We start from the raw sequence: 13,483 nt of genomic DNA on the forward strand, positions 1-13,483 counted from the left end.
CTCTTAATTGTAATTGGTTGAGATGACATGAGCCAGAGAATGCTCTCCGTGGCAATGGCTTATATTGAATTAGCTTTCGGCTGCGGCTGGTCCGGTGGTGGTGGTGGTGGTGGTGGAGAGAGACAAATAGCTATTAAGAGCAAAGCTAATTCGACTACTATTGCTGTGGCAAATTAGCTTAGTATGTTCTTGATGGTTGTGTTGGCCATACCTAAGGGTCGTACCGTCGTGCTCATGAGTTGTGCATTCGTGACCAAGAGGCGTACCGTCATGCTCCTTCGTCTCGATTATCACAACACGTTTACACCACCATAGCGCACTCACCTCTTTCTACAACACGACCAGAAGAGCGACTTACTACCTATCCCCGTCTACAACACCATATCCCTAGTCTTCAGGTCACGACACAACTAAACCTTATCCTTAACGGGAGTTACAACACGTTCTCATCTCGTTCACACGTCTACAACCTCCAGCAATACATCCACAGTATATCGACAACACAAGCTATTGAGAATTGTGTTGCTGCGTTCCCTAGTTTACTGAGTTGCATTCAGTTTGGTTAGAGTGAATCGTTCGTGTGTAATTCGTGAGGGGATAAGTTTGGTTAGTCTGGCGTCGATGTGGAAGACGGTAACTCGTAAGTTACAAGCACATGCAGGGGAGGTATTGCTCTATAACTCGGTGTTCTGTCGTATACATTGCTGCAGCAACTGTACCTAGGGTGTTGCTGAACTTACACGACGCCGCTGGGTACGCGAAGAAGGCCCTAAAACAATGATGATAATACATACTTAACGACTTACATAATTAATTGCAAAGACCACAAATGCATGGAGAAAATATGTACAATTTTACATCACCAATGGATGGCAGTCTACTGGTTGCTAATGATGTTTATAATGGATGGGTTGGGACAGTTCTTGTCGCGTCTTTACGAGTTCGTAAGGGTTCTGGCTCTGCAGTCGCAAGACAGAGCTGCAAATCGAGGACGAGATATCTCTAATAGTAGGAAGTGAAGGAGGCGAGGAAGGTGCTGCATTATCTTCCTAAACTGTCCATGTGATGGTTGGACTGATGATTGGAAAGTGTGTAAAGCACCTCTTTGACGGGTACTGTATGAGGGACAGAGGATGGTCATACATGCAAACAGCTGCAACTTTTCCAGCAAACCTTGTGTGGTAGAGGAGGAGCAGGCGGGTTAGGCATAAGTGAGTTTGGTGAAGAATGAAGGTTGTGCAAATGTTATTTAGTTCAGGTGCAGGGAGTCCAAGAGTCGTGAGTCGTCGAAAATTGCAGAGACGATAGCCGAGGGATTTGATGATGGTCTTAACGTGTTATTTCCAGCTGGGTTTATCGTCCACAGCAACAACGAGAAGCTTGGTGGACTGAACAACCTGGAGGAGGCTGTGGTCTTGGTTTAGCTGACGTGGCTAGTGTTAATTCAGTTCTAGTGAACCATGTAGCAGTACGGAGACCTGTTGTGATCACGTGACACCAATGGTAGGATCTTCGATGTACATCCACCCAGCTGTCATGACGACCGACACTATATTCTCTGTTCCGTTGAGGGAAGAAAAAAATATATGCTGCTCCTTCGATCTACCTTCAGCATATCGTGCACTGACAAACTCGAAGAATTTATTTTACCGTTCCAGGATTACGTGCGAGGATGAGGGAAACACCAATACTGTATGTGAATCCAGTTGGAGAAACGATTGCAAAAACAATTATGGGAATACCGAGGCAAAACCTGACACGAAAACAGAGAAACACGCGCCTCTCAGGGGATACCCTACCCTTACACCACCACACCCTACAACCACCCCGCCCCTCCTGCCCTCTGGTGTACTCAGAGCGAAGATCCATAAGTGTTCTTCAGCACATAGAGTCGTTGAGCCTTGCTCAAGCAAGGGCCCACCAGAGTTCGGATCCTGGGCGCGGCAGTTGGCCTGCAACCAACCTAGGTGTTCATACTCACCCTCGGGGCTGGTCAGTAAAAGGGCACCTGCCTTAGACTGGGATGTGTGTCTTTACACACATACGAGTCGTGACACAGTACATGTACAATGTCAAGAGACGGGGCAATACGAATGTTTAGCCTCGCTCTCCTCAACACACAAATAATAATCACACACACACACACACACACACACACACACACACACACACACACACACACACACACAACACACACACGATGTTATCAAAACAGTTTATCAATCAAGTTCTTGGGTGTGAGAGAACATCTGTATTGATGGAATACTTCATCAAGCTGTTTATGCCTTCTTATCATCGAGTCACGGTATTCATACTGCGAAAAGACTATTACCTGCTTGAAAGCTTTATCCCTGGCAGCCAAAAAGTGTGTGTGTGTGTGTGTGTGTGTGTGTGTGTGTGTGTGTGTGTGTGTGTGTGTGCGTGTGTCCTATGAGCCAAGGTAGAGTAGCCACAGAGATCACTTAAAAATGAGAGAAACATTAATACAAAATTGTTAAACAATGTACAGACCAGACGAAAATATCAAACTGACAAAGAAACGTTAAACTGACCTGAGAAACATAATGTAGACCTAAGAAATACCTTATTGCCCTGAGAAACATTAAACATAACAGAAACATCTACTTGCCCTGAGACATGTTATGACCTACGAAACATTATACAGACCAAAACAGACATGAAGACCATAGGTCAGACAGACGTAGGGTAGTAGATCGAGTAGCAACAGGTCTAGACATACAACGCACTGAAAGAGAGACTTTTCGGATATCTGAGTAATTCAGAGAGGCCAACGTTTAATCACGAAGGCTCGGGAAGTAATTAGAATCGGAGATTATCTCTATGTTTGAGAGCTGAATTCCTAATTATCTTCGCTGGGGAAAATTAACCTTTTCCTACGAGTTAATTGTAACACTTAAATTTCCAATCTCTGGGTCGAGGAGGCAATATGTTCTGCATCAACTTGCAATAACAGTTAATTCGCTGTATTCCAAAAGGCAAATCGTCAAATAGAAATCTCTCGCTATAACTCCACGAGGAGACGAGTTGTCCATTCCAACAAAGGAACTGTGCAAGTATATATTTCTCTTTCATCAAAACCTTTTCCATACACACAGTCATGACAAAGAACCAATATGGTTACCCTGTTTGGACTTCTCATGCAGGTTAGGTCCTATGTAAATTAGTTTTAGTAATCAAACCGACTGTGAGTATACGAATACAAGGGGGGCACATGGTTATATAAGGATGCATAAGTGTGCTTAAAAACACACGTGAGAACATGGGATTACATGAGAGAACATAGGTGTACTAATAGAACATATAAGTACATGGGATTATGAGAAAACATGCATACATATGAGTACATAATGTTACAAGAACATCATTATACATGGGAGTACGTGAGAGCATATTGGGGTACATCAAAATATATGGGGTACATCAGAAATTATGGGGTACATCGGAATATTTGGGGTACATCAGAATATATGGGGTACGACAGAATATATGGGGTACATTAAAATATATGGGGTACATCAGAATATATGGGGTACATTAAAATATATGGGGTACATCAGAATATATGGGTACAGCAGAATATATAGGGTACAACATACATGGGGTACATCAAAATATATGGGGTACATCATAATATATGGGTAAATCAGAATATATGAGCAAGTGTGAGTAGATGTATATATCAGAGTACATAAGAATACACAGGAGTACATGACAGTAGATGAGAACACAAAGAAGTACATAAAAGTATATGAGAATGCACGGGTGCAAATGGGAATACATGAATATACATAGAAATACAAACTAAGAAAAGGTCATGCTCTATTGCAGACATAAATTTCCTGAATATTATTGGCTGTTTCCAGCCCAGGCTGGTTGCTCGCCCGTCTATTACAAGATCCATTCAATATACTTAAGCACGACGGAACGACCCTTTGAGCACGAGGGTAAGACTATTCGAGCACGACGGCACAACTCTTTAATCACGACAGTACGACTCTTTAAACACGATGGCACGACCGTTGGCTATGATAACCCAGCCTTTGAGTTGACCGTACACAAGGGTCGTACCATCGTGCTCAAGGGTCGTATCGTCGTGACCAAGAATATAACATTCATGGATTAAGAAAAGAATAGTTCAACTATATTTTCACTGTACTTCTTGGTATCTAAATGATGCTTAAAAGATTTTGCTTTGGTCTGATCTGTCTTTTCGAACATTAACGAAAATCGTAATTAGGGATTTACCTGGTAGCGTACAGCCAATTACGTCGTGGGTTGCATAGTGAAGCCCATCAATCTTAAAATGCTTCATCCAAAATCCTTTCTCATTTCATCTCACTTGGAATGATTCAATGCCTGCCTCTGGTACTCCAGTAACAAAAGCTTCATTCTAGTCTAAATTGATTCGATGCTTACTTCTACGACAACTTACTGAGACAGCTTCGTTCAAATTTTAACCGATTCGACATTTATTTCGGGAACTACCGATATGTGCAGGGAGAAAACTCAGTTCACACTTCGAATGACTCGATATCTATCTCTGGAACTCCTAATACGAACACTGAGACAGCCTCGTTCTAACTTGGATTGATTTCGATGCCTCGCTCCGGAACTACATTGAGACAGCTTCGTTCAAACTTGGATTGATTCGAATCCTACCTCATACAAACGTGCTCTGATGTGTTGTCAGTCTGGCTCAAACTTTGATTACTGAGCTGCTAACTTCCTACAGCCGTGGATTAATACTATGTTGGCCTCGCATAAGCTGAGATGGATGCGAGGTTAGCCTGGCGGCAAGACCGACCCACCTCGCAAGCACCATCTTGCATGTCGAAGAAATCTTGAGCAATCAGAAAGGATAACCCTAGCGACATGTAATGAAGAATATGCTAAAACTCCTGAGAACAGTTCAGACAAAGCCATTCCCAGTTCTAAATTCCATGAATTCATGTTCTGAAAATATAGACGAGTCTTTATTTTATAGAAATATATCATGATAGTCTGAGGAAACTGATGGCAAACTGCACGAACCGTCTGTCACAGTGTCCCGAGTAATGTACTTCTTGATTATTACATCTTACATGAAGGTGGCTGGCAGTAAAGGTAATAGGTGGCTTAAAAGTCATTTCGCGGGCCTCTAACCACTTAAGGTCAACTTTAGGTGGAAGGGAGCGAGTCCCCTTCCTCTGGGTGGGAAGTAGCAGGTTTCCACGCCGTACGTGAGGGATATTCTACGAGTCCCCTGATCGTTGAGATCAACCGATGATTGTCGCCAAGCAACAACGAAGTCTGAAGGCTAGACCTATAGATTATTTTTTAACTCCCCATCCAGCTGGCTTCACCTAAACGACCAGCAATTGTTAGTAATGACTTACAAGCTTTAAAAAAAGCTTATATGACAGTAATATCATTATTTCCCAGGTTAATGTAAACCATCTCTGGAAGTAACCTATCATTAAAGTGGGACAGAGGCATGCATATGCATCCACATTCAACACCGCAACTAAAACGTCAAAGACCAACATCCCCACCACCATCAGCCAAGACAGTCAATTGATCACAATATTCAAACACCTCAGCAGGCCATCCCTCCCATCCCTCCCCATCCTAAAGCTTCCTGGACCACACCCACTCCCCCACCCTAATCAGTGCTCCAACACACCCATTGCCTCCTTACTCCCCCGTCCCCACCAACCCCACTCACCTAAAGTGATGATTCTTGATATGGCCGCATTAGCTGCCTGCCTGGGGTCCTCTTCCCCAGCCAGCGGAGTGCTCCTCCCCAGCCTGGGGAGATCACTAACCATCCCCGACATCCCCCTCCCCAGTACCGGAGAGCAGAATGATGTATAACATCTGCAGCGAAAATTTGGCTCACGACCACCTCCCTCCCTTGCCCCGAGTCTTGAGCTGGGTAGCAAGGATGCATCTAGTGGATGGACTGATTAACAGTTATACACAGACATATGTACACATCAGAGGTTAAGCAGAAAGACTGATCAGCACATCGATGGACATTTAAACAGTAATAAACGTACTCGTGTGTAATGAGAAGCCAAGGATGGCCTGGTCTGATGGAGGCTTAGGTCCAGAGGGCCGTGCTAGGGAAGCAGCCACCACCACACAGCCCACAAGAAATGACCGAGAGTGAGAGAACAAACTCCTGAACGCCCGCAATTTGGACTGGAAAAGCTACTGGAGGAAAGTTACGAAACACAAGAAAAATCAAACGAAAAGACCAACAGAAAAAAAACTCGCTCAAAAAAATATATAACAGGTTCAAGAGGAGGTGACAAAAGACTAAAATTTAGAAAGTTAAGAGAAGGGAAAAAATTCTCGAAACTTCTGAAAGGATTAAAAAGAACTGGACATCCGAGTTGCTTACGGATCAGTGTACTGGTGAAGGAGGTCATCCTTGTATGGCCTTTGGCACACAACCCTTGGCATGACACCAGACACCCAGGGGCAAAGATGTGCAAGACTTCATTTTCAACTTACATATTCCATTCTCTCTCACTCTCTCTCTCTAGGTCTACTATTATATATAAATATCATATATATATATATATATATATATATATATATATATATATATATATATATATATATATATATATTCTTTTCTATCATACTATTAGCCATTTGCCGCATTAGCGAGGTAGCGTTAAGAACATAGGACTGAGCCTTTGAGGGAATATCCTCACTTGGCCACCTCCTCTGTTCCTTCTTTAGGAAAACTAAAAACGAGAGGGGAGGATTTCCAGCCCCCCGCTCCCTCCCCTTTTGGTCGCCTTCTACGACACGCAGGGAATACGTGGGAAGTATTCTTTCTCCCCTATAGCGTTCTTGAGATGGCTCTGCTTAGGATATTCAGTCACCAATGCAGTCTCAGAGGTCTCACCTAACAGAAAGTACAGGTAATGATACTTAAAGGTAAAACAGTCCTGCTCAAGGATCGTACTGCTGTGTTCTACGATCGTACCATCGTACTCCAAGGGTTAGGCTGGATCCAGCCCAGCACAGAGGTCAAACCCAAACCCTAGGAGTGTGAGAGGAGCGCCCCACCCATGTCAAAACCAACGCTGACCAGGTTTGCGTCCAAGTGACGGGACACGGGCGGACATTAGTGCCTCACTATTGACACTAGACATGACATGACATGACAAGGGAGGGACTCGTTGTCAACTCAATGGACAAAGGAACGTGACACCATAGCGCTAAATCCTCGTCCATCCGTGCTTGGTTTCGCTCGACAACCCTACCCTTCCTCTCGTACCTTACAACGTTTGCTTCCTCAGTTCAGTCCCCTTTGTCCATTGTATTCCTCCTTTAGTGTTGTTTTCCTTATCCAGTCTCTTTTTATTTCCATCCCTATCCCCCTGTATAGGGGACAGCTTGTGACAAATGGTGAGCAAACACACAATTTTCTCCGACAACCTGTCAGTAGCACAGGACAACGTCCCTCCGACGTATTTTACTTACACCGGAAGTTATATTGATTTCTGGGTTCGTTATGAGACAAAAGTATATAAAACATCGTCATCAAGAACTGCTATGTTGAGAGAACTTACAGTAAATGATGTACGTTGCTACAAATTTGTTCAGTTTTCTGAGTGATGATAATACATGCGAGTGCTGTGATCTTGGTGGTCTCCACCCGAGGTACAGCTCTCCACCAGGGCTCTAGTGTTGTCATGATAACTCCATGTCCGTGTAACCTCAGCCCTCCGACCGTTGCTGTCATCTTAATTACTTGTCAAGACTGTGGTGGAGGCGGTCTGCTAATGATGTACCCTTCATGATGGCTAATAATGGATTATGTCGTGCGCGTATATAATGTATATATTCCTGATCACGCGCAAAAATGTGATCCTTTCCAATATTACATATGTATATATATATATATATATATATATATATATATATATATATATATATATATATATATATATATATATATATATTTCAAAGCAACTACATCATGGGAAAGGCTCCCAGTAAGATACTAAGCTCTTTATATGAGAGAGAAAATTGGAGAGAGACAGCTTGAAGACAGTCTCCTGCCGCCTGAGAGACAGTCTCCCTGGCACCTGGGAGAGAGTCACCCCTCCCAGGCACCTGGGAGCCCCTCTGCCTCCCGTGTTGGCCAGACAATGCGGCCGTCTCAGGCAGGGCGTCACGCCGGGCAGCTGAACAATGGCGGTGTTTCATGCAACGTATGGGAGTAATGGTGAGCCTTCACGGCTGTTTAGGTCGTCGCTCTCCTGTTGGCGAGGCCCAAGGCACGACTCCACGACCAACACACTGATGAAGGGGCCCCAGGCACGACTCCACGACATACTGCTGGTGGGACCCCAACCACGACCCAACGAAAATCTGCTGTGTGGTGCAAAGCAGGACTACAGGATGCATTGCCTCACTTCTGGCATTCCTCAAATACTGCTTCAAGACTCACTGCTTCACTGTATTCCCAAAACACCAGTGTCAGCGCACGGCTGGCAGGGGCCTCTCGCAAATAAGTCAATGCTCCACGACGCACTGCTGCTACACTGTGTTCAGCATTCACCAGCGCCAGTGTCGCTGCAGTGGTGCTAGCCGCCGCGCGGCCTCTCAAACCAGTTCACGTCCAGATAAGGACATGACACTGAGACGTTCTTGTTTAGAGCATGACTCTGAAATCCAGGAGGGGGTCTACCAAGATCCATTACATCAACACCACATCCACGACAGCACTATAACATTCCCTGCATCACCACAACACGCACTAGAGCACCAGAATATCCACTACAACATCTACTGCATCATCACAACATTCACCACAAGCACCGTAACACCAACAACTTAGTATCCGCTATGTCGCTACAGTGCCCACTTCAACTCCATAACCTCCACTGCATCAATACAATATCTACAACACCACAACGTCGATTCCATCGCCACATCATGCACCATAACATCCCCCACAGCACTGCAATGTAACCAATGTAACACCACAACCGGTACTATGTGGAACCTTTGGACAAGCAACGTACCGGTGAGTCTATAGAATGTACCGACGCGTTCACGGATTTTACCATCGTGCTCCTAGATCGTTCCGTCATGCTCTAAGATCGTAAGGTCGTGCTCATGGACCGTACCTTCACGATTGGTTAAGAATTAGTTCTAGCTAGTCCTCACAACTATTTCCTGCCAATTAATTCTTTATCCTCCATAAGATAACAATCATAATTTGTGCTCTCCCAATTCACACACACACACACACACACACACACACACACACACGTGTGCGTGTTTGAAGTAATGAGAGTAAACTCTGACCTGAACTAAAGCTCCCTTCCTGAGCCAAGTCCCGCCCAGGGAGGGTGCTATTACCGTGAATCTACGGTCCTTTCCCTACTTCCATAAATACTCAAACGAGTATCATACTTGAGGCACTTTTGAAGCCTTCAGGACGTGTCTGTTCACTTTCTACCTTGTACACAAACACTACATAGCTTTAGTTGGAAATTTTGTATAAACACTAAACTGAAAAAGTTAAACTCACATTTGGAAAAGGTTAGGTGTACTTACCTCGTATCAAGATGTCTGGCATCCTGCAAGATTAACGCTGGAGGAGGGTCGAACACTGCATATGTGTCTCCAATCTGACTACGACTTGCCCATGGCTCCTGAGGCACAGGAGTCGAGCAAGATGTTCCACTGGCTGCTGGGGTTGGGGCACCCAGCTGTCGGAGACACAGAGCGAGACTTTAGCTTAACTGTAGAACTAAACATGCCTTGCATATATAGATTCTTCTATAATGGTGCAATACAAGGACAACACTAACAACTGAATAAACAAAAGTACAAAAAAAAAAGTTCTTTGACATGAACGACATGAAATATATCTTATGAAAATATAATACCCTGCAATTATTGGTATTTTTCTATGGGAGAAAGATTCCTTGAAAAACCTTAGTACAAGGACTATTTTTCATGCTGAATACGAATCTGGGTTTGAAATATTGTTTTGGGGTCATTTAGGCCTTTAATTATCAAAATTTTCTATAATCATCCTCTTTGTATTCACTGGATAACTATTGGCTTGGGCAAGCATTATGACGTATTTTCCACAATGCTTTCTAGATGCATTCATTGTGTTATATTTCTTTTTTAAAACAAAAAATCTGGGGGCCAAAAGAATTCCCTTAACTATTACCTGTAATTTTTAGTTAATTTTTGAGGGGTAATGGATTTCCTCGAGCACGATAGTACCAGGCGATCAACTATGTATCCAAAACAGAATCATTCTGGTCCTCTTAACTTTCCTCCCAGCTGCTACTCCTCTGGAACATCCTGGGCTTCTGTCTCGTGCACCTAGAACTGGCCGTCCCTTAAGAATGTTGGTCTTTCTGTTGCTCTTCTAAGGAACTTTTGAATTTCCTTCCTTGTCGAGTTTTTCTCGAGAGCTTGAACTTCACCATCTTGGAAGCAGTCCTCAGCTTCCTACCCTGAGGCATGTCTTCCTCCGACAGGTTGTGGATCCATCGTCCACCACCTCTTTGCATTCAGTATTACATAGCCAATCAAGGTAATGTGACCTTGAATTTACGAATCAATCAGATCGCACTGGGCGAGTCTCGAGCCGTCTGTCAACGGAGCTAACCAGCAGCGAAGACAAGCCAGCTCTGGTCAATGGCTGCCAGTCTTATCCGTCATGATAGTTCAGTGGTCATAACACACACAATATTACGTCTCCATAACTGATGTGTCACTAATCAAAGGCAACGCATTCCTCAAGTTTTTTCGTCGCCTGCTTCCAATTTCCCTTTGTCTCCCTATTCTGCGGTTGCGTCCGTCTCCTCCTCGCCTACTACCGACTGCTTCCCATTACCTTTATCACCCTTCTTTTTAGCGATCGGCTCCCGTTTTCCTCCTTCGAACGACACTCGTTGAAGTTTTTGCACGACACAGTCTCACACTTTACACTCTCCCTATTCCCCGCCGAGCACTGAGGGCTTTATACAGCACGCAGAGCCCATATGTGGCAAGATTGCCGTGATAAGAGTAGATTATAACGCCGTGGTGATCAACAGTAATGTCGTTCCTACACACAACCTCCAGATTATTAATACATTCAACAACGTTTCCGTGGCGACAGAAACTTGATCGAACAAAGTCTTTTTCATTTATGGATTTCTAAAGGTCCCCCTTACGCCCCTCATCTCTCTCTCTCTCTCTCTCTCTCTCTCTCTCTCTCTCTCTCTCTCTCTCTCTCTCTCTCTCTCTCTAAGTAAACCTTTAAAGAATATAAGAATGGAAGGGACTTCAGCAAGACCTACAATAAAGAAAGAAAAGGATGAAAGTTTATGTGCATGCACAACATTCTGATTTCCCAGTAGAACCATTGTTTTGGTTCAACAGGAATTCTTATTTTCCTTCTAAAGACATTAATACCCGAGTACTGAGAATACTTGGCAAAACCTGAGTTCAGTGAGGAGGTAAAAGATAATAATAGTCTGGGAGCGATGAAAGGTTTCCTGGAGCCAATTAAAGGTTGACAAACAATAATGTATACTAATCCAAACCTCTTGTATCTCCTTACTGTTCCTAGAACTACTGTATCTAACACAGCAACTTCCTCAGACGTCTCCAGATGCTCCCTTTATTGACGTCTTACATCACGGACACTAAACCATCTATAGGCAATTAGCAGACAATTACCACAAGAAAACTAATTAGCAGGGCCGTGCTGAATACGGGTTGGGGAGAACTAAGCCCATAACCCTTACAGCAGCCCCAAACAGCAAGAAATTACGACACCTTAAAGTGATGAAGAAGCTGTAAAACGTCATCACAATGCCATTTCACAGAACATCACTGCGCTTCTAGTGAATTAGAAAACCCAAGCAGAATTACAACAAAACCCCGGCGAAAGTGAACCCCAGAACCTCACTCACTGCAAGACATAACACAGCAACCTAAAATCTCAGAGACCAAAGACATCCTGAACCAGAGATCCACACAATCAAAGAATTGTAAAATTCATCATAATCTGTACCTAAAATCGCAGAAACCTAAAATCATAAAAGCTTAAAATTTCAAAAGCGCTGAACAGAAACGTTATAGAACACAGAAGCTAAGAAGCAGAGAATCGTAGAATCAAGGACACTTTGAAAGATAGAGCCATAGAATCATAAAAACTTAGAACCATTAGAAGTTTAAAATAACAGAAACTTAGAAATACATAATCTTAGGATCATGGAAACTTGAACCATTAGAAGCTTAGAAACATAGAAACAGGCTGAAGGAGCAGCGGCTTCCAGTGCAGTAATGAAGGAACAATCAGGTGGGTAATCTTGCTGGTTGAGGATAATCTTCCGTAAGAGGATTGATTGTCTTGCATCTTGGGACGCATATCGCTAGTGGTCCGGTCCATGTGCTTGCTCCATGCTGGAGCCGTCTTGGTCCATGTGTGGGCTACTCTGAGCCATATGCGTTATTCTTGGTTCACGCTTTGGCCACTATGGTCCACACTTGTCATAACTGGTCCATGGATAAGCTCTCGTGGTCCACATATCCTATTTCCGTACTATGTATCATCTGCCTGAGTCCCCAGCCAGTCATGGGTATTGTCACTCAAGTGTCAGTTCCTGCAAACCACACGTTTTGCCATATATATATATATATATATATATATATATATATATATATATATATATATATATCCTCACCTGGCCCCTTCTCTATTCCTTCTTTTGGAAAATTAAAAAAAAAAAACGAAAGGGAAGGATTTCCAGCCCCCCCCCCGCTCCCTCCCCTTTTCGTCGCCTATATATATATATATATATATATATATATATATATATATATATATATATATATATATATTCTCCCTGGGGATAGGGGAGAAAGAATACTTCCCACGTATTCCCTGCGTGTCGTAGAAGGCGACTAAAAGGGAAGGGAGCGGGGGGCTGGAAATCCTCCCCTCTCGTTTTTTTTTTTTTTTTTTTAATTTTCCAAAAGAAGGAACAGAGAAGAGGGCCAGGTGAGGATATTCCCTCAAAGGCCCAGTCCTCTGTTCTTAACGCTACCTCGCTATCGCGGGAAATGGCGAGTATAAAAAAAAAAAAATATGCATATATATATATATATATATATATATATATATATATATATATATATATATATATATATATATATATATATATATATATTTCTGTTTCCCATTTTAGAAAGTTAATACAAGGAGGGGAGGATTTCTGGCCCCCCGCTCCCGTCCCCTCTAGTCGCTTTCTACGACACGCGAGGAATACGTGGGAAGTATTCTTTCACCCCTATCCCCAGGGATAATATACATATATATATATATACATATACACATACACACACATACACATACACACGCACATATACACACACACACACATACATATATATACATATGAAAAATGTAAGAAACAATTTAGAAAACTGAAAC

At 43.2% G+C, this 13,483-nt stretch overlaps 1 protein-coding gene across 1 annotated transcript in view; it reads right to left on the reverse strand.

Moving 5' to 3' along the window:
- Window positions 1-13,483, reverse strand: part of sav (scaffold protein salvador) — a 1,023,444-nt gene that overhangs the window by 972,052 nt on the left and 37,909 nt on the right. Inside the window, exon 3 of the mRNA XM_071685935.1 lies at window positions 9,592-9,746. The gene's annotated coding sequence lies outside the window, so the exon portion shown is untranslated. The remainder of the gene's footprint in view (window positions 1-9,591; window positions 9,747-13,483) is intronic.

Source organism: Panulirus ornatus, chromosome 41 (genome assembly GCF_036320965.1).
Source record: "Panulirus ornatus isolate Po-2019 chromosome 41, ASM3632096v1, whole genome shotgun sequence".
In the NCBI taxonomy this organism is placed as follows: Eukaryota; Metazoa; Arthropoda; class Malacostraca; order Decapoda; family Palinuridae; genus Panulirus; species Panulirus ornatus.